At 40.2% G+C, this 27,861-nt stretch overlaps 1 protein-coding gene across 2 annotated transcripts in view; it reads left to right on the forward strand.

Annotated features, from left to right (window-relative positions):
• Window positions 1-27,861, forward strand: part of sox5 (SRY-box transcription factor 5) — a 297,848-nt gene that overhangs the window by 51,345 nt on the left and 218,642 nt on the right. Inside the window, exon 2 of one of the 2 annotated variants that reach the window (XM_055006506.1) lies at window positions 4,910-4,974. The gene's annotated coding sequence lies outside the window, so the exon portion shown is untranslated. The remainder of the gene's footprint in view (window positions 1-4,909; window positions 4,975-27,861) is intronic. The other variant, XM_055006507.1, reaches the window with a different exon arrangement.

Genomic DNA, 27,861 nt, shown 5'->3' on the forward strand with positions numbered 1-27,861 from the left:
TTCTCCTACTCAACGGCATACAAAAATCCTGTGTGATGAACCAAAGATTTCCAGTTTTGATTCATCAGTCCGTAACACCTTCTTCCAATCTTCAGTAGTCCATTGGTGGTGTTTCATGGCCCAGGCAAGCCTGTTTTTCTAATTCTGATGGCTTTCTTGCTGCAACTTAACCTGTCAAACCTGCAACTTCTCTTCACAGTTCAAACTGAGACTTGCTTACTACAACCACTACTAAGCTGTGCTTGAAGCTGTTGTCCTGTTAGCCTCCTATCACCAAGCTGTTGACTCTGAAACTTGTCTTCTGATTCTGTTGTGGCTTTGGGTCTTCCAGACCTCTTCCTGTCAGAGTTTCCAACAGTTTCTGAGTGCCTTTTGATGGTGAAGAAAACTGTCCTCACTGACACCTTGACTTTCTTTGCAGTTTCTCTGTAGGAAAGATTTCCTGCATTTCCTATATTTTTAATTATGACCGTCTGTCCCTCTTCTATTGTTACTTGCCTTATCCTCACCTCACTCACTACTTTTATGCACACAGAGTGGGTTGTAAGTAATCAAGAAAATCTGGGATACCTGTAGGACCAACTTTCAAGACTTGACCAACCTCCATTGCTGCAGAACAGTTTCACGTTATTAACCCATATCTTGTTCCCTGAAAAAGGCCTTTTTGTATTATTTTGAAATGTACATTATTTTTCAGTTTAGGGTAACCTTACTTTTTTATTTTATTTTTTTAAACCTCTGGCAGTTCACCACTTACCTTTGTACCATTTAAAACTATTCATTGGACTTTAACTAGTTGAATTTCAATATAAAACTGGGAAAATTAGGGCATTCTAAAACTTTTGACCAGTACTGTATTTGATGAAAATATTTACAGAACAACCATCCTCAACAGCTGTAGCCTGCATTCGTTGCTCCTCAGTGGTTCTGCGACATGTACAGTAATAGATTTACATTGTTTCCCACCAGGATGTTAAGCCTGCTGTGCCATCAGGTCTGCCTTGTCTTCATGTGCATAAATGCATAAATGGGTTGAATTAATGCCGAAACTGCGCGCAGGTTTAACTTCCTGTTTATTATGCACGCATTATTCTCACAAATGTATACCTGAGTGTATTGCATATATTTGAGGTCTTTTTGTGTGTCTTTGCTGCTGGTGTGCGCCTAAGTGGTCATTGTGCCGCTACACTGGAGGAGAGGGAGACCAGCTAGCAGAAATAAAGCCACCAGTCCAGCTCGGCGGCTCCACCAGCAGCCAGCCAGCCCCACTCGGCATGCACCTGGCGTCCCCTCACACACACCACCATTATTAATTGCTAATACATATTTATGTGGCACAAATTTGCCATTTGTTTATGCATAAAATTATCAATGGCACAGGGCGCTTAGCCAGAGAAAACGATGACCTTTTTAAAGAGTAATAAATGGAACTGTATGTGTGTGTGTGTGTGTGTGTGTGTGTGTGTGTGTGTGTGTTTATCTAATGGCTGATGTTTAAGAGGGAGGTGTTGTGCTGGAACAAGGGGAGGAGGGTGGCGGTTTTGCGACTGGACATGGCAGAAAGGCTGCTGAGGCCTGCCAAGAGGAGATCCACTGATCTGGATGTTTACCCACAGTTTGTTTTTCACACAGGCAATGAGCTGTCTTTGTCCTCGGCTTCATTAGCTGTGTCCCTGTTCTCGGCGGCAGCACCCAATGTCTCTTCGAATTAAGGTGATGACAAATTTGTCCATATAAGTGTATTTCTTCCACCTTTGAATGTACAAGTGAGTTGCGTTCTGCAGGTGAGCCGCTGTGGCCACACCCACTAACACTACACCACTAATACGTTACAGACAAACTCCACCCACTTTATTTTCAATCATATCTTTATGCAATAACAGCTTCTAGTTTGTCTTTTCCCATTGGATCTCATTAAGATGGCTTTTTTTGAATAGAACTGTACCGGACAGACCAGACTGGGATGAAATGGGACAAACTGGGCTAGACTATGTTGGTCAAAAGTAGACTATACTGGATGAAGTTGGACTAAACCAGATTCAAATAGAATAGAGTTATTTTACCAATAAGCTACAACAATAAAACTACCTGGACAGGACTTCTGAGGAACTGGCAATAGATTCTTTCAGTGCTGTGGTTTGCAGACGATTGGATTGGATCAGGATTTTAGAATTGGAGCCTGGGTCAACATCTTGGGCTCTTGGTTGTGTTCCATGAGCTGCTTTTATGATGTGGTAGGATGATTCTTTGTCTTTTGGAGCTTGTAGAGCGGATGCTGAATGCACTTTTTATGCCTTGCAGAGCTATTGAGTTGTCAAGCATATACACTGGATGGATTATAGTACCTTGTACTTAAAGGATGTCCTCTCTAAGAAAACGCCATAGGACTTGGTGTCAGCAGCCTAAATATGAAATGATTTACACTGGATTGAAGGCACTTCATTGGGACATCCTGAGAACTTACAAAAGTGAGAAGAAAATGACAGTAGAGGTCTCAACATTCAGATTTTTTTGGACGGAGGGTGACAGTGGGGAGTGTTGTTGCCATAGCAAGTGTTCTTGGTCTATAATGATGTGAGGCAGCATCTGGAAATATTGCATGTATTCAATCCAAAACAGTTAATATTGGACAAAGTGATGGTCTCTTCATTTATTAAGACAGCTTTGAAAAAAATGGAAATATGGAAACTAGTCCCCTCTGTCAGAATATCAGAATTTAAGGCCAACAGTTGAAGGGGAGAAAATTTGGACGTGTGTTGGGTTTCGAGCCTCCTATGGGTTCGTGGATGAGCTTAAAGCTACTTAATGAAACACTAGAGGTGGTACTTACTGTTTTGGAAGCATTTAAACAATGAAGTATCAAGATACACAAGGCAGAAGTGGGATTTGGTCAACTGTTGCTATTGAGATATTAATGTATTAATATCCACATGGATACCAGGACCCAAAGGTTGCCAGCTGAACATTTCATCATAACAAGACGACCAATGTTATTCGCTTCACCTGTCCATGTGTTTGTTTTTTTTTGCTCCTATCACATTTTTTCTCACTGTGGACTCATTTTTTTTACTGCAATATAAGACATCTTTACAAACAGCAAAACCATGACTGGAAGTAAAAAGAACTTAGAATATTTTTTTTGTGTTGTACAACTAAGTTACAGACTTTACAACCAGCACTGCTCTCTGAAAAACTGTCATACTCTCTTTGGTTCAATAGTCATACATTCAAAACTGTGCATTGTGGATATTTTATGCATTTAAAAACTCTTTTCTACATATAGACAAATCTGTCTAATACCACTGGTATGTGCAATATTTTCCACATCCAGTGCTATCTGTGCAATATCTCAAGATCCACTTATGAAGGAATCAGTAGTTAGGTATTTTTGTATATTTTTTTTCTTATTTTCTACTGATGTTTCAGACACGCTGTCCCTGCAAATTTTCCAACTGTGGGATTAATATAAGCTTATCTTATCTCTTACAAAACCATAAGTAATAAAGTAAGGCAAAAGAAAATAAGAATTTCTTAAAATATATAAAATACAGCTGCAACATGTACACTTGCCCACAGGTATTACCAATATTAAAAAAGTGATGACTCCAGGTGAATTTTTATTTACATTTTGAATTTGTTTCTGTACTTGTCTGCCATCTGCTTTGTGTAAACACTGCTTGCAGTTCAAACTAAAAGTTGCAGAATTTTTTTCATGTTTATTTGTTGTAGTTCAGTATCTAATATCTTCACAGTTGCACTGAGGAGGGCAGAATTTTTTGCTTTTCATCAAATTTGGTTGGAGGAAAGAGCTTATTTTTGGCACATTTTTAATTAACACATGCAGATTTGATTGATTTCCCCAACTGTACTGAAGGGGAGCTACAAGAAAATGGACATTTCAACGATTCTTTCTGTTTTTATCATTTCTAGCTTTGATTAAATGTATAATTTTGGCATCATTTTTCATGATAACATGCCTTTTAAACCTGCTGGTAGGTTTTGAGGTTCAGAGGGTTAATGTTGTGGATGATCTTTGTATACCGAAGAGGGTTGCAAATCAATATTGCTTTTGTGTCCATAAATATGAAGATAGAGCCAGCAGCTGGTTAGCTTAGCTGAGCACAAAGACCAGAAATAGGAGTCCTTGGGCTCCGTGTGAGAGAAACAAAACCCCCCACAGCTCAGTGATTAACAGATGTTTTTAGTTTTATGATGAGTCATGGCTTTATTTTGGATGTGCGATGACATCCTGGAGTCTGGTCATCATTGTGAATGTGTTAGGTGACCAAATGAAGACTCCATGAGGTTATTCCTTGTGTTTCCTTAATCACAATCCTATGCTAAGCAAACGGCTAAACACTGTAGCTTCTCATTTTTTCCTTGCTGAAATAAGACTTAGATAAACAATTATTAAGAACTAAAGAAGCACTTTTCTCTGTGATGTCAACTTTTAATTGGCAAATACGACTTTATTTGTCTTCAAAACAAAACGCTGCAGCTCTTTTTGTGGCATAATAAAGGAACAAGAGCAAAACAAAAAAAACATTTCTCAACTGGGTAATTGAAGTGCTGAACTTGTGACCTACGCTTGCAGTTCTGTCTTAGCCCACCTCGGTTTTATAGCTACTGTACTTCTTCACATCATTTTCTTTTTATTCCTTCTCGTCTTTAGGAGTTCCCACCTCCCTCTTTTCTTCCTCTTATAGTTATTGATTTTCCTATTATTTCCTCACTCCGCTCTCCTTCAGATGTTGTCGTCTGTGCCACGCTTCTTCTTTTTTTCCTTTTTCTGCTCTCTCCACTGTAAAGCCTCTCTTGCTGCATTGTATCTGTGTTATTGTCAGTCTGGCTGTTATCTCTGAATGTGGACTTGTGGCTAAATCTCTCTCTTTCTGTTCCTCTTTGCCAGAGTTGGATGTCTCACTGATGGGTATTCCCTCCGCTGCAGAGCCACCTCTCTGGGGACGCTTGTAGGTCAGCTTCTATCTTCATACCACACACACTGTACTGTATTTAAGCGAACAGGAGACTGCTTTCAAAGTGAGGCAAATGAGCTCATGTTAAACTGAGTGGCAGTGTCGCTGATGCTTTCCCCTTTCTTTTTCTTTTTTCCTCCCCCCATCTAACACACACACACACACGGATACTTTCCTCTCTCTGTTCTCTGTAACCCAGCTTTCATGCGGCCTTCATGAGGTCACACACAGGGCTGGAGTCAGTTTCCATGACTACACAGTCAGCATCCAGCCAATCGGCATTTTCAGCTGGCCTCTGTGGGGCCAGTGGGCAGCCAGCAATCGTCATATCTGTACATCTGACATGCAGGGTATAGAGGGAAAGCAGTTTATGTTGCTGTTAACAGCGCTTTTAACAGTGTTTAAAGTTCTAATGTGCATCAGTGAGGAAACCACGAGAACTACAATGAGATAAAAAGCAAAATTCCCAGATCCCTGATTATGATAATAAAACCTAAGAGAGGAATATAAGGAAGAGGAAGCTCTAGACTGATTTTTTCCCCTCCCTGTTAATGATATACAAAATACAACAGGACACTATGCAAAACATACCAGGAAATTCGCTTCTATTTGAGATGGTGTCAGGAACTCCCCAGGAACCGAGACTAACAATCTAAATATAGTCAAAAAAAACAGAAAAAATGCAAAAAAAAATCCTTTACTGGGCAGTTTCTATAGCTCCCTATTTGCTTTATTTTGCTTTGGTAAACTAACAATATTCATCAAGAGGTGTACATACAATAAACTGTCAGCCCCAGTGTAACAGGCCAGATTAACCCCCTGGCCAAAGTTTATATATCTTTACTACCTGTAAAGATGAAGCATGTTAAACTCTTATTTATTTTTTTCCCTCAGAGTTGCAGGAGCACCTTGAATGAGCTTAGAATCATTGATATTCACAAGCCTCTTTCAGACATGCATTCCTTTCCATTAGGCTGAGGGTGTCTGAATGTGTCGATTTCATGTCTGAATGAGGCACGTGCTCACATTTTTGTATCTCTTTCTATGAGTTGTGTGTAGCGATGTGTAGAAGAATATCCTCTAGTATCAGCATTGGTCCATAAATATCACAGAGAGCACAAAAGACAAAGTTCGCTACTTAAATAACAAAAAATTCTCATTGACTTTGCTGTACAAATTCACAGCTATTAGGCTACAAACTGAAATGTCAATGAAAATCAGCTTAGAACTCAGATTAATGACATTCATCAATAATAAATGTAATCCAGGGCTTTCTTTTCAGAAGCTGAAGTTTAGTTTGTTGCTTCCGGTTGTTTGTAGGAGTATTTCCTCTGAGTGAATTAAATTACCTGCATTGTCACACAGCAGCAGGGTCCAAATGACTTGTCTAAATCAAGAAATGCATTTATGGAACAACAGATCAGCAGCATCGGTAACTTTATTCATTGCTTAGCATCAAAGACTACCCCTGAAATGGAGACATGATCGATCAGGATTTAACAGCAAGTCACTCATTCAACAGTCAGAGTTTGTTATCTACAGTTAAATCACTTGTTGCACAGATTCTGCTTAGTTGTTGGGATATTTTTTACTTTACTGTACATGTTTCTTGATGTACTATCCAACTTGTCTCATGTGTATGGCAAATGTCACATGCACACTGTAGCTCTCTCCTTTACTGTGGTCGTATACCTGAAAGAAGCCATAGTTAACCTTAAAGTGACACATGTATGCTGTCATTTTAACACATTAGTGATGGCAGCAGAGTTATACATCCCCTGTCTGAAAATGGCTACAATCACCTTCTTATTTGTGTCATTTACCTGATATTTTCTGATAATTAATACACTATGTAAATTTTGTACCTCTTGAAATTGCAATCCTACAGCGGTGAAATGGAAATTAAAGCCAGTCTGGGACTTTTTAATTGGACTTACACACCAAAGTCCAGCTGGAGGCAGAACGTTACATGTGGCTAGTAAACAGAGGTTAAATAAACTATGTCTATCAGTTATAAGGACTCTCTTCTCCTTGGGTTATTGACATCTCAGGGAAACCTTCCCTTTGGACAAGTGTGAAAGTGTTTATTATCCTCGAAAAGGAGTTGTCTTATAATTAAAGTCATCCTATATTCAGGTTAATTTGGTATTTAGCTGTGCAACATGTGAGTTGAACCACTTCCATATCAGTAAATCACTACTTTTCTTTGGTATTATTTTTTCAACTGCTGCTGCTGCCATTATTCAAGTATGTTTGACTAGCAAAGCTTACGTCTCCAAGCAAAGAGCATGTTATGACTCCACAGAACTATTTCTCACCGCTACACAGTGTTACAGCAAAAGGAGGCACATATCTTGATATTGTGATAAACAGGAATTGGAATTATTCAAGTTATTTGAATCTATCACCCGACCCTAGTTTCCAGGCATCTTGGAGAACTTGTGGATTTAAGCCACCTCAGTTGCTTCTATGTCTTCATGTCATCTCCAGCCTGACTCGGTAGGATCGGGGCTCTGTGTGGGCCAAACCATCTGCTGCCAACAAGTGTCCCACAGGCAAGATCTGGCCCCAAGATCAGTCTTTAAACATAACATGTTTACCACTGAAACTGAAGTTGCAGCTATGGGCCTGTGAGTGAACCGGTTTTGTTGTTTAATTACTATTATGTGGCAGCTTTTAAAGTTTTGTCATCATACTCACACCATACATTTATAGGTTAACCTTTGGTAACAAATTTATCCTCAAACGCAACTCAATGCATAGATAAATTTGCGCCCACACCAAGGATCTGCTTTCTTTTCTTTTGAGCTGATGAACTGAACTTTGAATTGTACTGTACACGCTGCTACCACTTTACCTACATTGAAATTTAATTTTAGGGGTTCTGGTGTCCCTAAAATGAAAAAGATTAGGGAAAAACAAAAGATCGTAACTCAGAAGTAAAAGTTAATTTGCTGTATTTCATGATCTAATATGAATAACGTATAGACTTGGAGGTTTTGACCGTTGAACATGATGTGACACAATCAGCTTGTCAGCAATCAGTTGTTTGAATTGCAGGAAATCTTGGGTAACTCTGTACAGTGAGGTTACAGTGTAATACAAGTAGTATCTTTTTTATGAAAACATGACGAACAGAGTAAGACAAACTTGACAACAGCGTCTTTCTGGACAAGTTAAGCCATGGAATTAACATTAATAAGTATCTTACCAACTGTTTGTCTTTATAACTGGCAGCAGTGACAATCACTTGTCTGAAAGGCTTTGCTAATAAGGGGGTCAGAACTCAAGAATCAATCGATGCTCCGTGTCTTGTTCAGACTTCTTTCCTCTCCATTGCTGGGGTTGAACTCTTGCATAAACTGGGCCGAACTGGTAAACTGGGATCTGGAGAGGTGAGAGGGCCCGAAAGGATGAACAGTTCAGCACATGGAGCGCAGGGAGAGTGGGATTGTTTGTTTGGGAAATGAAAGCCGAGGGAGAAAGGAAAGGACAGCTGAGACAAAAGAGACATATGGAGCATTAACTATTGAAATACCAAATCTATTTTGTGTGTTGAGAATACCCCCGTGGTCACATTGTCCCTTAATGGCTCATCCAACACAGAAATCAGGTAAGTTGACAGACTGTCGGACAGATAGACTTCGAGGTGTGAGTTGGGTCAGTTTAGTTCGGACATATGGCTCTTGCAAGCCCAGAGACTCAGTACTGAGGGACCACAAGGACAGAATAGAAGAGGAAAAGACCAACATGCCATCTGGACGAGGGACAAAGAGCAGGAGATAACTGGAGTAGTGTGTGCATAGAGTGAAGTATATCCCAGAAACAATGCCAGGACAGTGGAGAGCACTGACCTCGCTCACGACCACACATGAAAACCAAAGAACATGCCGCACACATACAGACTTGTGCATGCATGTGTGTGGGCTCATGCACTAACACAAAAACAGCCACTTTTGACTGAAACAGACTCTATGTCACTGCTGTCTCTTCATCTGCCAGAGCGGCCATCCAGAAAGCCCTGTCCTCAAATCAGACTGTGTGTGTCAGTGTGTGCGCTCCTTTTCCCTTTTCTGTCAGATACCACTAGAGTGGTATGCTTCACAGGGCATTATATTGTCTGACATATGGGTTTTGCTCTTCGGCTCTGTCCAGGAAACAAGGCCAAGCGGGCAGCCTCAGAATGGAGTCCTTGGGTTTGGTCCAGTTTCCATCAAGTCCAGTTGTCTTTAATGTTAGCTGAGTGAAATTGGGGTACGAACGCGGCACTGCTAACGGGGTCAGCGGCCCCAGCGCTGGGTCACTTTGTTGTGTGTTGGTTTCCTGTGCAACTTCTGGGTCAGCGGCGGAGGTTGGGAGAGCAGGTCAGTACCATGAGTCAATGTGACAGACACACTTTCTGTGAATAGTTCAACTGCATGCTGCTGCTCCTCAAATGCAGCCTTTCAGTTGGTCTCCATTCATAAATTGAGGACTTGCAGTGGCTTGAAAGTGTCTTGAGGTGAATATTGCATTATAACAGAGTTTCTTTGCAGGTCAGAGTTGCATTATTGTTGCGTAATAGTGTAGAAACGGAGAAGTGTTTTTTTTAGTGGTGCATAATTATTAACCACCTTCAAATCAGTATTTAGTAGAAACACTTTTGGCCACTTTTACAGTATTGAGCCAGTCTGGATAGGTCTCACTGCATGTTTTCCTTATTCTTCTTTGCAAAACTGCTCAAGCTCTGCCAGGTTGTATGGAGATTGTATGTGAGCAGCCCTTTTGAAGTCCAGGAACAAATTCTCAGTTGGCTTGTGGTCTTGATTCTGACTTGGCCACTCCAGAACATTCACCTTGTTGTCTTTAAACCATTTCTGTGTAGCTTTAGCTGTTTACTTTGGGTCAGTGTCTTGCTGGGAAACATATCATCTTCCAAGTTGCAATTTCTTGCAGAAACTCTTCCCATAATTTCCCTGTACTTTGTTTCATTTATTTAACCTCTACTGTCAGTTGATGATCTATAATCCATTTTAGCACAATTTCTTTTCTCGTCTGGTTGTGCTGTTGTTGAGTAACAATGCAGAAGCAAGCAGGGAATGTTTCCTAAAGTGTTTTTTAGTGGTACATTCAAGAAAACTCCAATATCCAGGACTTGTAAATCTAAAGTCCAACGGCAAACATCCTTTCATGCAGACATAACTGACTGACGGAAGTGTTCTTTGTATACTTTTGATGAATAAGTTTTCTTTTCGAACAAGATGGGCACCCAGGAAATGTGTCCTTCAAGACCAATACCCTATATCGCAGTTCTAACTAAATTGATCCACCCCAAAATTGAATGGGTTCTTTCTATCCACATGCTTTACTTTTCCACCAAGTTTCATGAAATTCAGCCCAGTATGTTTTGAGAAATCTGCTGAAAGACGACACTCACATTCCTCAACCTTGGCTGTCATCTTAGCAAAAGAATTAAGGAAACCTGTCAGTAAGATCTGAATGAGTGATGCAGTGGACAGATCTTTGTGTTTCTTAGTACTAGGATTGTTGTTAAGTTGTATTGTAATAGAATCATTTGGAGCTTCAAAAGAAAATTGTTGCATAGTTGTTTCTAAAGTTGTGCAATACATAATAAGCATAAAGTAGGGTGAAATTCCGCTGAAGATGTCTTGGATGAGACAAACATTTCCCCCCCAAAAAATTCTGAAATGAAGATAAAAAAAAACTAAAAGTACCACATTAATACAGTGAGCCGAAACTCCAGCAGGATTGTATGAAGCTGTTAAAGTCAGTTCAAAATACTTTATTTGCCCCTCAAGGTCCAGCTCAAGCTAAGCAAACTCGGAAACAAACAATTTATTTGTGTGCTTAAAAACAATCTAAAAATGCACAACATGATGGCATTTCAAAGATATTTCCTCTGTAAGTCACTGTACTTCCGTTCTTTGAGAAAAAAAAGAGAAAGCAGGGAGCAAGAAGAAGGTGTCCGGGTTTGAAGAATCACATTTTCTTTGATGTCACGTGGACCGTTAGGTCTGGATTGTTTACCTGGAAGAGGACAATTTGGGGATTCTTTGGATGATGTTCTCCTGGAAAACCTTGGGTCCTAGATTCAACTAGATGTTACGTTGACACGTACCAGACCACAAGACCACTTACACCCTTCACGACAATAGCATTCCCTAATGGCAGTCGCTTCTTTCATTCTTCAGGATTGGCTTGAGAACAGTTAATAAAGGTTCAAGGTGTTGACCTGGCCTCCAAATTCTCGAGATCTCAACTTGATCGAATCTCTGTGTGGTGTTCTGGACAAACATGTTCAATCCATGGAGGCCCCATCTGCAACTTACATGACTTACTGCTTCTAGCGTCTTGTGCATTGTACTCTAGGACACCTTCGGAGGTCTTCAGAGTTGATTCCTCAGCAGATTAGAACCGTTTTGGCAGCACGAGGTGGATCGGAACAATATTCGGCAGGCGGTTTTAATGTTCTGAGTTTAAGTGCATTTTGTAGTGTCTAAATCATGCGACCTGTACAGTAATGTGGTTTGGACACCAGGACTTATACGTTGAGAAGATGTGGGGCATTGGCCTCCACCTGACTGCCTGGTTTTTAGACTGTGTGTGTGTCACAGAGTGGGTGGGTTGGTGTGTTTACAGGCCTGTGGGTGCTGAGGAGCTGATGGCATAAACAGATAAAGGCGTGATGGAGGATGTGCGCTCTTTTGTTTGAGTTTAAGAGACAAACGGCTGTCCGAAACACACACACAACCACGGACACACACATGCCGCCGCTGGCACACACACCGGCCTCACTCTGCCGTGTGTATACGCTACACGTCAGATCTTAAGTGCTTGGGAACAAAGGGTGAGTTTATCCATGAGTTTCACTGTAAATACAGTGCTGAGTAATAGTAAGAAGACCGGATTGTGGTCGCTGGAGCCACGCACAGCTGAGAGATAGTAGACTGGGAGGGTTTAGTGTTTTATAAGGACTTTCTTGCCTCTGGTCAGCTTTTAAAGGTGCTCCGTGTAGCCTTTTTGGTTTTCCCAAAATTAGAACCACATTTCCCATAAAGCTGCCACGATCCCCTCCCTGGCGTCACTCCAAGTTAACTTGCTTCAGGGCAAAACGACAGCAAGAACAAGAACGAGGGCTTGATGACAGACTTTAACCTTTTCCAAAGAACTTCCAGTATGTAAGCGAACATGCAGCTGATGTTAAACAGAGGAACTGGAATTCTGGGGTTCTGCATTTCAGAATTACAGCTTCCTTCTTTGTGCACGGCAATAAGACAGCAGTTTCCTGTGCAGAGTGCATCCGTGGTATGTTATTCATTGTAAAAATAACTGTTTAACTTGAGTTTGTATGATCATGTGTGAATGACTTTATCCAAAAAAGTTACAAATACATCAAATGCTCATGTCACCAAGACCTTTTTGGAAGTCCCAAACATATTTTTAAAGTGTACAAAGAGAGTGAAAAGTTTTTTTCTCCCTTGTTAACACATTTGTGTGGTGTTTTCTATGTGCTGGATGACATATGACAAGAAAAATATGCATTTTAACCCTGGAACTGCAGCATGCTGGTGTCTAGAAATATGTAACAAATTTAAAGAACCGATCCTGTCAACTTGCAATAACTGTAGACATTATGTGCAATATTTTATACACTTCCTACTGAGTTCTTATTGTGCTGCTGATGTGCTTATGTTTTAAACTTTGCTATTTATTGAATCTAAGTGCAGGTGTCTACAAGAGTGTGTCTGTCTGTATAGCGTTTTTTTTAGGTGTTGCACAGGAAATCTTGTTGTACTGTTTGGTACAATGACAACAAAGCTTTCTGATTTTGTAGGAGGGATTTTCCGCTCTTCTGCAGAATTGTTTTTTATTTCAAGCAAGCATTTACCTCAATTTGCAACTTTGCACTGTGCAGCTGTAGGCTAGTTTTGCAGCGGAGCTCTAGGGGAACTGGTTGCTTGAGATTTAGTGAAGGAGTTTACAGAGAAAGCAAAAGTGTCGAGTTACATCTAAGTAACCACTAATGACTATTTTTCTTTTGATTAGTCTACAGAATTTTCTTACAGATAAATCAAAATTTTGCAAAAAAAAAAAATAGTTTTCTGCTCTTTCCATAGAGGTGCAGTACATGAAAAATGAGTAGAGACACGAAAATGCAAAAACGATCCCATCCATGCTTACGGGCGTTTTAGCTGGATATGCATAGATTTACATTACAGAAACAACACTTTGCTCGTGAAAACTTTGCTTGTGTGTGCTTCGGGTGGTTTAAACTCGACAGGTTACCTTTCAGTGTAGAAGTCCAGCAGAGACTGATGCTCTTCTCCGGACAGCTCTCGATTCTTTAAAGGTTTTTCTCCCCAGGAGAAAGAAAAATTCAAAAGAAGGTCTCTTCATTGTTCAGCCTTTTTTGGGGTAATAACTAAACTCTGTGCAACATCAATATGAGATTTTGACTGTTTTCTTAAAGCTTTTGAGTTCAAGAAACGGCTTTATGTTGTCTTAGCTAGTTTATGATCTCAAAATCCTCTTTCTTCTTCTCTCACTGCATTGATCTTCATTTGTGTGAAATCATCAGCTCTTGAGATACAAATGAGCCTGAACAATATCAGAAGTTCATGTGTCAATTTTATCTGCTCTCATAGTTTCGTCACCTAAGATCTACCTCATATAAACTTCATTTTTTCATTAATTTGTCACAAATACACTTCAGATGACTTAGGAGGGTCATGGAGTAACTAGACTCAGCAGGTTTCATGCCAACATGAATACTGCTGCAAAATGTCACAGTGATCCAACAAATATCTTACTAACAGATCAACATATCCGTATATCTGTATGAAACACTTTTCTTTACAAGTGTTTATCAAACTTGGATCTACTTCTGACTGACTTTGTGGAAAACTTATGGCAAACAGTGCTTTTATTCATAGTTTCTCCTCAGTATAGCTGCTGTGTTATTTCTCAGGAGGGGCTTTCTTGGTGCTTTCTCACTTTTTAACACCGCTGTTGCCTTGAAACCAGAAGCTGTAACCTGCTGCTGGGCTGTTCTCCCTGCGTAGGTTTTCTCTCGGTACTTTAACTTCCTCCCACAGTTCGAAGACATGCAGTTGGCCGTAGGTGTCAGTGGCTGGCTGTCCCTCTGTGTTGGACTTTTTCTCTTATTTGTTGATTGTTGCATAAGGTTGTCAGGGAGAAAACATATAAACACACTGAAAGTGCAGTTTACCTTGATTTTATCCTCATATTCTCAAACTTTACAAGATAATTTGCCTTCGACTGATTTATTTTTTGTTCCTTATTTCTCTTACGGGAGTGTCCAGTTCTACAGGGTTGTGCTCAGCTGCTGCCCATCCTGCAACTTTATGGAGGCAACACAACCATGGCTAGAGGTAGAAAGAACTCAAAAAACTATTTTAATGCCACAAATTCTCAAAAAGAAAAGGACAAAAGTTGAATTTAGTTCATTATTTAGTTTTCCAAAATAGAAAAAAAGATGGAATCAGCATGTGAACCATTTTCCAGCTGCCCAATAGTGGAAAAAAATGTTGCTCTATATACTATAGGTATTATACTACTTAAAGTTTTAATTAGTTTCCATATTTGTCTCTGTGTATATACACAGTCTGCAGTTCAGCTGAGTTCAGCTAAAGGGACCCTGAATTTTGTCGTGTTACTGCTGATTATAGGTGAGACAGCCATAGATTCACTATTGCACTAAGGAGTACAGCATTTTTTTTTGTTTTTTAACAATCTGATTAGAGCAAAGCATTTATTTTTGCTGAGACATGTAGAATAAAGCAATTTTAATGAGACTGCATAATTTTAAACTCAGATTTAGTTAATTTTGTCAGTGAAAAGAGGTCACAGATGAGCAATTTCTGGCTCTGATGGTGTCATTTTGGCAGTTTTTAAAAATACAACATGTCTTTTCAAAATAGCCGTTGGGGTTTCGGTTATATAAGGTTTAATCTCAAAGGTGCACCGGGCAACTCACTCTTAGTTTCCTGTATTTTATTTTAAAATTACATTTTTTCATAATGAAAGTCACCCATATTCATAGACTATTTGGTGTGCTTGACCAACACTGTGGATTCCGAGTCAATGATATGATTAGAAACAACAGTGAAAGTTTCAGACTTTTATCTTTAACAGTTCTTGAAAAATATTTGATATATCGAGCTAATATTTCAGTCATATCTTTCTAGATATACAGTTTTTCATGCTGTAAAAATTCTATGCAAATCAGAGATGGCCGAGGAGTAATTGTTAAAATTGGACAGACTATTGTGAGTTTAGACATCATGATTAAGATGCACATAACTGAGACGTGTGCGGAAGCTTAACGCAGGACAATCTCTGCTTCATTCTGAGTGAACCTCTGAGAACAAGGCTGGAATGAAGCTATTGTTAGTGTGGAGAGCCGACTCCATTTGGTCAAACCCCCCTGCTGAACGCACACATGTATGCGTACATACACAAAGCTCAGCAGTGGGAGCACATCATCTGTCACCCAGGGCCCAGGCGGAGGGGCGACAGATTGTCCTCGCGGTGTTCCTTCAGGTCCCATTGCTCCAAACACACACATACACAGGCAGACACACACACATACAAACAATCTGCCCACTGACATACTGTTCTCAGAGTATTCCCTCAGAGTGCAGGCAGGGCGGCTTCGCTGCCTTTATCTCAGAGGAGCATTAACACAACACAGGATGATTCACAGCGTTTACACACAGGCCACAGAGGTCTTTCACTGTAGTGTTGTGTTACGTTTATAGAGCCACAACACTCTAACTTATTACATACTATAGAAATTTAGTTTCATTTTGAATTTGCCTCTATGCCTGTGTGTTATCTGCTCTGTGTAAATACAGCCTGCAGTTGGGCCTAACCTGGCTGAAAGATCCCTGAATTTTTGTCATGTGACAAATCGGACATTGTTTCACAGTTGTGCAGTTGTCCCATACAGAATCTAGTCAGTGCAAGCAAATTCTTGATGAATTTTTGCTACTTACATTTTTAATTTGCTTCATACTTGTCTCTCATCTGCTCTGTATAAACACAGCCTGCAGTTCATCCCAGTTCCGCTGAAAGATTCCTGAATTTTTGTAATGTAGCTGTTGGTTACAATAAAGTAAGTCATGGCTTTATGGTTTTGCCAGTGAAGAATTATTTGTTTTTTACAGAATGTGGTTACCGGATGCATTTTATTTTTAGTGAATTTGTAAATAAGACGTGATGAATAAAGCGATTTTGCTGAAATACTGTGATTTTAAATTTAGATTTGGAAGGTCACATCACAGATGAGTAGGTCATGGACCACCAGAAAGAAAATTCAACATTTAATGGATTAAGTTGGCATTATTGTTGCATTAATACTTTGTGTTTTGAACTCATATTTCTGCATTAGTTGACTTTAAACTAAATTCATATTGAGATAACTTGATAAAATTTGCCTGATCCATATGCAAGATTGCAGCAACTTTAAAAAAAAAAAAAAAAAAAAAAAAAATCAAACTGGTGTTCTTAATTATGGTAATAAAATTATCTTATTGATTACCTTACAAACTGGTGTTTATGCCACCAGTCATGAACAATATTAATGATTGCAGTGGAAAAGCTCATTCCCTCTACTCAATATAATTTATTGGTAATTTCATTAGAACAAAACTGTTTTTGAGGCCAAACAGTCATACTCCCAGCGTTGGACAGTAGAAAAACACAATAACGTGCTGATGAGCAGAACACAGACACACACAGCGATTGAATGATGTTAAAGATTAAACCACATGTGAGCAGATCAAATAGGGCAGCGCTCATCGCCAACGCAGAACAAATGAATCTCACATCAATGGTTTTTCTGCGAGGTCCATACGATATGGCATAGTGTTGAGATCAAACCGGCAGCGTGACGTATGAAACCGTCACAAAACAGCCACATCAATTAAACATCAAGAGCGCACATTCTATAGCCTGACCTGGTGATAATCAAGGGGTCTTTTTAGTATCAAAGTGCTGCTCGCTAAACGCCAAGCCTTTAAAGATCGTCATCCATAAACATTACCTGGCTTTGTTCTTTGCTCTGCACGCGCCTTCCGTCCTCTTTTTCCCGCCATCGGTCTTTTCTTGTGCACCTTATTCCCTCCACTGTTACCTGAACATGTGTGCAAAGAGCTAGAGGCCACATTCACTGTCTGAGCCCTTTTTTCCTTAATGCGCCTTCTGTTCCTCCGTGGAATTCCTTGATGTGAAAGAGAAAGTGAGATAGAGAACAGAGGCGAGGCAGAGAGCAGGTAGTTTCATTACTCCCTCCCTTCCTCCCTCTGTGGGTTCCTGGGTTATGGCCAATTAGGCCTATTAGCAACAACAAAACACGGGCAAAAAAACACAACAGAAACCGGTCGGCAGGCAGGCAGGTAGTTAACGGTGGGAGGAATTGTTATCTCTCCCACCGACAAGAACAAAGAAAAATGCTCTCCAGAGTGCCGGTGAAAGAATTTATACCTCCCGGTGTTCTCAATTCTACAATTAAACTCTTTACTGCAATTTCCCGTCGGTCGGAGTCTCCAGAGGGACTTTTCAACGCGCTGCAGTGATTTTTACACCTGCAAAGTGCTTCTGCGATGTAAATAACCGAGTTTGAGACAATTGCTCAGACGTGCAGAGGAGACGGAAGTTTTCCAGCTTTTAAACAAGACTCTGTTTAGTCTTATTGACCTGATTAATTATCACTTCAGTTGATTCTACGTTTTCTGTTGTTGATTGATGAACTTTGTGAAAGCAAACCTCATTTAAAATAATATTTCTGCTCGTAAAAATGGAATAAAGTTATACCTGGGCTTCTCCACCGATTATACAATGAATTTCAGTTTACTTAACCACAAGATGTACAACAGTATCACAAACTGGTGTATGAGGTTTGACAGAATTGTGCATTTTAGGAGGCAGATGGAGGTTCTAAAGAAGGATGCTGCTGGACTCCATTACTGCCAATGTCCCCAACATTTGTCATTTCATCTCAGGTGCTGCTGCTTCATGAGTCTTTTAGTAATCTGTGTCCTCCTAACAGTAATTAACATCAGCTTTTACAGTTTGAGTGAGTGCGACCATGCTCCAGACCTTAGTGGAAGCTGGAGTTGACCTGATATTCTGAAACTTTTCCACGACTTAAGGTTCAAGTTTCTCTCTAGGCATGCATCATAAGTGTAAAAAGCATAAAAATAGCCTCATCCTGCCTTAAAATGCTAATGCTGACCTACACCATTGCCTTCTTTAGAAAGGGCCAATCCTGATGTCCAAATTCATGGACTCTGAGGAACGTTTGCACTGCATTCAGTTCAGTTCAATTAAAAAAAACGTCAAATTTCGTGCATGAGGACGCTGATATGGACTTTTCAGCGCTATTATGCACCCTTTCTGTTAATTTGCATGTCTACAACGACTTACCCTTAGTTCATAGCAAAACTGATGAGGGATAAACTAGAGCCCATCAGATGTTGGATTTTCGAGGCCTGACACCAATACAGATTTTTTAGTATAAAAACCTTCTCATATGTTGGCTGATATTGCTGATGCCAGTTTATCTGGGAGAGGCCAGTATCACCTACTAGGGTCCAGTTTAAATGTGGTTCTTCTGACCCCCGCAATATTTACAAGAAGAAAGCATGGATGATGAAGGGAAAAAATCCAATAGGAAGCTTATCTGTAATAAATAGCATCTGATGGATAGCTGACTTTTGGTCGTTTGTTTAACTTTGTCTATGTAGATTTTCAGGCATCCAGGTCTTGATAATCTAAAGAGGTTCAGTGATATGCCACTGACTTCTCCTTTTAGTTCTTGAAGACCTTTACCATCTAGTCTAAGAGGCTTCTTCATTACTGATTAGTTCCAAACTGAAGAAGCCCCCTCTGAGAGACAAAACATCTTCAACAACCAGAAAAACAAGTCCAGCTGCTTTTTCCTGACCCTCATACAACCACTGTAAAGTCACAAACAGGAGGTTATCAATTGAGGAGTGAATGAGACTGCAAATGGAGTCCAAATGGACTTATTTTTTAAAAGATTATGCATTTTCTTTCTAAACAATGTGAGCTGTTGCAATCCCATCCCTTCTTTTAATACCATTTCATGAACTCACCTACTGAAACAACTCAGCTGTGACGTCAGTTAAGTCTGTTGGGTTTTAGTGCTCAGGCCTCAGGGTGGAGATGGGGTTTGGGTCCATATTTGTAGACCTATAAAGTCCTCACTTCAATTTCCATCCACTCCTTCATCGCCTGTTGCAGCTCGAGCACACCAGCTCACCTATAGCTTTGCTCAAACTACTCAATGCTACACAATGGCAAGTTGTAATATTGGAGTAATTCAGCCGTACATGTTCCAAACCATTTTTGAAGAAGTATAATGATATGGAAGGCTCCAACCTGCAAGCTGACGTGATTGGTTCCTTTGGTTTCTAACATATGACACTTGACAAATCTGACTCTTTGTTTTTGAGAGTGTCATCTGTACTGTGTAGTCTAAATGTGGAAATACTTAGCTGTGGTGTTGGCTGGTTATTTTGCTCATGATGTGACTCCTAGCAGATAAAAAACTCAACACAGACATGTTAACAAGGTAAAAAGACTTGGTTTTCATTGGAGGAGGACTTTAATTGTAATAACATCAACAGCTAAATGGATCCAGATGATCTAAAAACAAGAAGACAGCACCAGAAACATTTACTTAAATATGAAGTGACCTTAACACTATATGTGTGATCTGTTTTCTCAATCGTATAACAGGCATACAATGACAAAACCGTTGGTTTTTAGTCTGATTCTGGTTCCTTAAGGGTTGAACTTGTTCCAACACATACATAACCATCACTAAAAGTCACTTACAGCCTAAAACAACAGTGAAATTTTTCACCTGGTTGAAATGGCAGCCAGGTGTGACATGAGAAAACTGACTTTCCACCTGTAAAACTATAAAACACTAGAGAGTGAATGATCAGGGCAATATGTAATGACTGGAAGAATTAATTGCCATTGATTTATATTCCACATCTAATGTCTCCTTCCCTTCATTTCCTCGTCCCTCTCTCTCTCTTCTCGTCAGTCTCTTAAGATCTCCTTTACTCCACACTCCGATTAAACGCTCCATGCTCTGTATAAAATCCATTAACTCAACATGCCGATGCACAACCAGATGCGAGCCGAGTGTTCCTTGTGTGTACGTCAAGATGCAATCAAATAGAGATGTGCAGAGCAGAACTGTGGATGGATGGAGGAGAGAGAATAGAGGGATGAAGGGGAGGGATGGAGGGAGTCGGCAGGGAGGTAAACTAAATGTGACATCTCATATTTGACTTTTCACTTCCCATTTAGCTGACGCGTCCAAGATAAGTGGAGGAAAGATTACTGGTCTCATTCTGTTAGACAAAGGCGTCTGTGTGTGAGTGCATTTGTTGTTCCAGACATGTAAATTGTACATTCTGGGCCCTGTAGTTCAGTCTCTTGTGGTGAATTAAGCGATCAGAGTTTAGTGTGTTTGAGCAGACAATAGTGACATTTTCACTTGAGATTTGGTTGATTTTCTGTGCATCGTTTTCTAAGAGTTACATACTTCACTACTTCTTCCAAGCTTTGAAGTAAATTCATATAATGTGGCCTTATTTTCATGCTGTTGTCCAACGTTCCTGTCATTAATAATGTTTTAGTCACAAAACCAACTTGCAAGTTGTGGAAACATTCAACTGTATTCCAACTTTTGAAACAAATAGCACAGATAACCCAAGTAAAGTACAAAAAAATGACATCAAATGGCTGATTAAAATAATATTTTTCCAACTTTGTGTGTATTTTAGTCGGGGAAACTTTTTGCTCAGCTGCTTGTATTGAGAGGCTGCAGCCAAACTGATTTTTTAATGGTGTTTTAAAGCAAAAACAATCTGTCAGGATGAGCGAGTAGTGAAGATGGCAGGCTCACGTGTGATAAATGTTATGTCTTTTGTAAATTAAAAAGATGTGACTTGTAAAAAGGCATTTTTGTTAGAAACTGTTATTGTTACTGTAACTTAACTGTAAATTCTGGACAGACATGGATATAAACTGCAACTTGACTGGTTGGTGGAGGTACAATTCTAATAACTCCTAAAAGTAAGGTATCAAGAAAATTGAAATTTTGCTACAACTCAGGTATTGTGCACATTGTAGTATTTAGAAAAATAAAATAATTACCAGATATATGTAGTTCACAATGGTTAGACAATTAGAAAGGTTGTCAATTAAGTTATCTAAAAAAAGAAATGCTACTGGCTGATCTGCTTTATCTTAATGTGCTGACACTTTAGATGCATTTATGTCACATTTCTAAATGTCCTAAACTCATTTGGTTAATATGATTTTGTTTCAATCCAAATAAAATTTGACCAAACTAAGTCTCACCAAACCTTGAATAAACTAGAATTCTCTTAAAATGTTGAATATATGTTGCAGTTTACAGTTCTTTGTCCAGTTAAATATTAATATACTCTGTTCTTTATTGTATTTAATGAAAAACTGCCAGTTGTGCTGCAACAGCCGTGATCGCCTCTTGTTAGCTGTAAAAAACAAACAAAAAAAAGGCACTTCTTTGCCTTTATTTACTCACCATCAGTACATTTATTGTGGAACATAATCGAAAAATGTTCGTGTGTTTACGGACTTCAGCATCTGTCGGTTTCTATAGGACAAATACACAACAGCGCTTACATGTGGAACTGATGTGAAAGGAAGCATATAGAGGACAGCAAGTTTCTGCTGCAACAGTGGTGCCCACTCTGGCAAACAAGAGGCTGCATATTCTTCACCTTCAATTACACAAAGGGAACACCTCTGCAGCGTGTGTGCACATAATCGCACATTGTCGTAACCTTCGACTGCTTGACTGTGTCGTGTGTGTGTGTGTGTGTGTGTGTGTCTGTGTGTCTGTGTGTGTCTGTGGATATCGCCCATGAGGCCCTGGGGTTACAGGCAGCTTGGTGACGGTGCAGATGGGATAACATATGACATGTGAGTGACTGAGTGAGTGTGTGCACGAGTGTGTGTGTATGCGAGGGTTTGTGTGTGTGCGTCTTGGTCCATCTGGGCTCCCCTCTGATCGACCGGGGCTCCCTCTGCTCTCCGAGTCCCAGTGGGGAGCCGCCGTGTCGGGGGAAGGAGAGCAGCGAGGTCTGCCTACCTTCAGCCTATTTCACGTCCACCAACTCCTCCACTGCAGCAGAGCTTTATATTGTGTGTTGTTCTGTATAGGAAATGTATTAAATTTCGCTTGTTTGATTGCAGTTTATTCCATGTGGTGTCCAGTAAAGCCTCACTTTGTCCTCAGGTTTTATTATACAAAGTATGAAAGCTTAACAACTGACTGTAGTTGACAAAAGGCAACACAGGAGCTACAAAAGCAGCAATACTTAATTGTTATTCAGACTTTTTATCATTTTATTTTTAACATTATTCAGAAGAAAGTGTCAAATAAACAAAATAAATCTGTTAAATTGTTATTGTCTGAGTATGCTTATTATTATTATTTTTTAAATATTAATTTTTTTAGAGCAAGAGAGAAGAGATGTGCTAACATATTAATACTGATAATTGTATTTTTTATCTTTTTTTTTTTTTTAATCTTTATTTAACCAGGAGAGATCCCATTGAAATTAAGAACCTCTTTTTCAGGGGAGTCTTGGCCAAGGTAGGCAGCAGCAAGTACAAAACACAGTTATAAAATTCCACAGTGAAAACACAATTAAAATATGAAAAAAAAATACATTTTTTATATATAACTCACATGTTTAAATTGTATTAAGACTTAATGTTATGCATAATTAAATGTGTGGCTGCTTTAAGTGACAGATGGTGCCATTACAGGACAGTCTATGAACCGGAGATGTTTAATCAATACTAAGGGTATTATACAGTATTTCAGAAAAAGATGTACTATGTCCCAATGAATAACATGTCAAAAGCAGTATGCCAAAAGTACCAAGATGTCTTACTGTTGGCCATTCTGAGCCACAATCCTCTGCACAGTTGCATCGTGGGGTCATGCACGAATAAAAACAAGCTTGAGACAGGTAGAAACTCATTTTACACAACAGACTGCGATGATCCCAGTTTAAGGTGCTATAATAACATGGAGTGGTAAGTTCCAGACTGCACAAAACAGTGCGTGCCTTGGTAAAACTAGCTGTAATACACAGATAAGGTACAAAGACCCAAAAGTTTCAAGATCCATGTTTGGGAAACCTTTGAGTGACATCACAGGAGGTTCGTCCATCTTTATATACAATATGTGGTTCAGCGCTGTTAGAGGAGGATGCTGCTAGATCTGTGGAGTACTTCTAGCCTTTATCAGAGTGTTTTAGTAATCTAAACTGATGTGAATTTCTGCACTTTCAGGCAGCATCCACCTCCTTGAAGCTCCTTACTTAGGCAGTAATTCTGTTTCTTCCGAAGCGTAGTTGGCATCACTTGTCCATATACATAATTTAGAGGAGAGCGGGTTAAGTCAGAATACACTGCTGTAATAAATTACATGATGACTGCAGGGAGTAAAATTCCCGAGCTGGGGCCAAATTGCACACAATGTATGGACGTTGACAAAGCCGCTGTTTGCCAGGAGACCAGTTGTGACACACAATGCTTGGAGTGTCTGCCAGCACACAGTACCTGCACTATAAAGGCACTGTAATGCACATCCATCCTCCGATGCATAATTAGGCTGGTTTTAGTGTACAACACAAGTTTACATGTGATTACATGCTGCGTATACTGTATCTTGTTTTGAAGTGTAATTGGGCCATTTTTTTTGTGTTGAATCCAAGTTTTTCTTAAGCTGGCATGGGCTTCCTGTTGCTGAGCCAATGGCATCGTTTTTTTTTTTTTTTAACCACCACAAAAAGCAAAAGGCAGCGAATGTACAGGACACTGTGTGCATCTGACATTGTGCATTGTGTCCCCCATGAGACTTGTCACGCTCTCTTGTTCATTGGGATCCAGGTCCATGGCTATTTGTGTGGCTGGCCAGGGCCTCGTGGTGTTGAGGGTGAGGTGGGGGGGGAAAGGCTGCGGGATTTGGACGGATGGAGGCATCGGAGGGATGGTGTGTGTAGTCGGGATGAGAGGCAGGCAGCAGGGATGCTGGGCAGTCGGTTTGTTCCCGTTCCATCAGCGGGCTGGAGGCCAGAGCCTGGACAGAGAGGATGAGAGATGATGGAGAGGAAGGGAGCAGGAGTCAGAAAAAGAGAGGGCGGATGCGAGTAGAAAGAGATGGAGGCAGAGGTGGAGGGGTGAAACTGAAAAAAATAGGATGATGAGGAAAAAAGGCAAGAAAATGTCAGTAGAACAATGCTGGCAGCAGGGGGGTGTTCTTGTCCGGTCAGACCAACACTGAGAAGCTAAAGAGGACTTAATGACGTCTGACAAGTGCAATTAATAATTAAAGCCGAGGCCGACGGTCCTGCAGCTCGCAGTAACCAAGGTTGCACTGCCTTGACAAGCCCACTTCTTTGCCCTTGCGCCTCCTTTTCTACTCAATTTTATCATCTTTTCGCTCTTATCGCCCTCTTCCTGCCTTTGTCACATCCTCCCCCTCTCTGTCTGTCTCTGTAATTTTGTCACTTATGTTCATACGCCACCCCCTGCCCCCAGCCTTGCCCCCTTTATTCATCACCCAATCCGCTCCTTCTTCCTTTCACTTCCATCACTATTTATTTTTCTTTGCTCCGCCGTCACCCTTGAGCGCTTCGTGCAGAACTGCAGCCGTCACTATCAGGTGTTGACGAGTTGCCCTACTTGATATTCATGGGTGAGATTATTTGGAAGTGTGTGTGTGTGTGTGTTGGTGGGTGGGGATGCATGTGTGTGTGGATGTGGTGGTGGTGGTGGTGGGGTGTACAGGGTGTACATGAAGCATCATTACCATATCAAAGACACGCTAGGCTTTTCTGTCCTAATGGTAATTACACTGCCCACAATTGGCGCTCACTGCCCGGATCACAACAACAAGGAAAAAAAAATATTTCAAAAAAATGGATGGAGGGATGAGGAGGAGGGATATTAAAGGGAAGTGAAGGGAGGAAGAGCGGGGGGGTACAATTGGCTTGGGCTTTTAGGTTATGTTAATATCGCTCATCTATTTAATTAGTGGCTGGCGTCGGGCTTTGTTTACATCTGACGTGTCCCTTCTAGAGGAGACGGAGGGAGAATGGCGAGGACGAGCGAGTATCAGGGAAGCAGGGGATGGAGTGGTTTCCAGTCCTGGGTGGTGGGATGGCTGGAGTGGAGGGTGTGACTGCACCTCTTGAACCTGTAATGAGGTCTGCAGTGGATGGACCTTTTCAGAGTCCTTCTTTTGTTTGAAGCACTCTAAGGCCTGCTTCCTCCCCGATTCGCTGGATTTGCGTCCGACTGTCTTGCCTCTGACTTTCTGTCATAATCACGATCGCAACAAAGTGGGTCAGTCCACGGCAGTTTAGATAGAAGTCAGGAAATAAGGCTCAGAATTTGTTCAATTTACACAAATGTGTTCAACAATTCAGTTCCGTTTTGAGGATTTCATATTTTTTCACACCTGTTTTGAATTTAAAAGCTGGGAAGCCATATTTAGGATTTGATACCTCCAGATAAAAACCTCCCAGAGCCGTGAAATTTGGTGAGAACACAGACAGAATTGATTCCAGCAGATCCACATAAATAAATGGCTCTAGTAGAAGCCAATTTTTCAATTACTGGTCCTTTAAAAAGGATAAGTGCTATTTTTTGAAATAAAGGTGCTACTGGGACCCTAGAAAATTCCTGTTAATCTCTATATATGGATATATCCATTTTTCTTACTTAGACTACAGTCTTTGATCAACATTTCACCAACTTTTGAGACTTCTAACATCCTTAGGATTTCACAGGGTGTGATTATGGCGAGCCAAGGTACCAGTTTCCTACTGTTTTGACAAAATAGTGACATAGACTTTCTCATAGGAGCACAAAAACCAATGTGCATAGGAGTCTATCTGTTGCCATTACATGTACAGAGTTGCAGGTTCCTTCCATGTTGTGCTCATGTTGAAAATGAACATATGAGGCTTCTTTTGCTCTAGTGAAAGTTCCTGTATACCTAAAATGAACACAGGACAGAGAAACTAACTCAAATCCTTGTTGACTGTTAAAACGTCCGTAACCGATGGTAAAAATACAGTGCTGTCACATTATGTTCAGATGAGTCCATCACCACTTTCCTGTTGCTCGTTGGATTTTCACATTGCTAACACCTGTGGCCTTTTCTAAGAAGTTGCCTGCTCAAAGGCGGCAGTTTGCCTTGACACAAAGTTAAACTTTTAAGGACATCAGGGAAGGGTATAAACCACAGGACTTTGACTTCAAGTCCATTTCTTGGTCTTACTATTGCTATTCTGTGTTGCTTTTTTAAGTTTTTAGCTGCTGTTTACTTTTGTTAACACTGCAAAATGACTGCAATTGAAATTTAGGCTTCTAAACTCCTTGTTTAAGTTTAGGAAGTTAGCAGTTGCTCTTAAATTCTTTTTTCAAAATGTAAAATTTTCATAATGTCTCTTATCACACAATCTCATGCATCATAGATACACTTGTATTTTTAAAGTAAGTCTGAATGTGCCCAAGTCTGCTCCCATGAACTAATTTAACTTCTTCACTGTGTCTTTACTATGATTTTTCCATTATCCTATGAAAGGTGGACTATTCAGTTGTAACAGAAGAAATGTTTTGTCTGAAATTATTCCGTGTAGTGCTCCAAAAAGAAAAAAAAAAAATCTGGTGTCTGTACGACTGTGGCTCTTTAAATGGGAAGCCAAGAAACTGGTTTGAATTAATCCCTACAACACTATTACAGCTTGTCCTGTGCACATTCAACCAGCTTGATATTAATAGCCTTTCTCCAGAATGGCAACATCCATGTTCATGAGGATATTATGCCCTTAAAACACACTAAGAAGTTTCTCAACACAACTTTAGTTATTGCGTACTTGATTGGCTGTAGCCTCACTATGACCCAGATTCAGATTTCTGGTTCAGAATATGAAATAATCTTCTGTATTACAGTCATTCTAGTTTGTATTTTCCATTGTCTGACTTACCAACTCAGAGAATGGAAAACTTTTGGACTAAATGCTGCACCGACAACATTTGCTTCCAACTGTCTGTGTGTTTGTGACTTTGTTTCATCTGTTGTTTGGTTTGAAGACCTGGTCTTTGGGACCGACTTTTTTTTGCATGCAATTTGCCTATGCATATGAGTCTTTTCACCTGAACGCACGCATTTCTGTCAAGTCTTTGTAATGTGAATGTTTTGGCTCCTGAATACCTGCGTGTTCATCTGTATCCACTCTTTAAAAAGGGCCTTGTGATGGGTATTGTAATAGAACCCATTTTGTGGTGCTCTCAGGGGAAAGTGAACAGGGAAATGAGAGGGAAATGAGGGAGAAATGAGGATTTTTTTTTTATGTTGCCTCCGCTAGAACAAGCCATCACATCTCTGCAGATAGTTGGCGTCTGTTGCTGTTGTTTCCCAAACACAAGCCAGTCAAGACCTTGTCCAGAACAGATTATTGCACATATTAGTGACTCAATGCGCAAAAAACATTATTCCAGCTAATAATTTTTATAGTTTGGATTGTATATACGTGTTTGCACGTGATTGCAAATGTACATTTGTGTACCCTGCATTGAAAACGGCCCAAAACAGATGATTTTTTTTTTAACACCTTTCACTTCAAAGAGCAGAAAAAAAAGCCTTTGGTACCCAATAGTTGCCGTTTCACCTGGTAACCCTGACTGACAGTGTGTGTGTGTGTGTGTGTGTGTGTGTGTGTGTGTGTGTGTGTGTGTGTGTGTG

Source organism: Amphiprion ocellaris, chromosome 21, assembly GCF_022539595.1.
Source record: "Amphiprion ocellaris isolate individual 3 ecotype Okinawa chromosome 21, ASM2253959v1, whole genome shotgun sequence".
Classification (NCBI taxonomy): Eukaryota; Metazoa; Chordata; class Actinopteri; family Pomacentridae; genus Amphiprion; species Amphiprion ocellaris.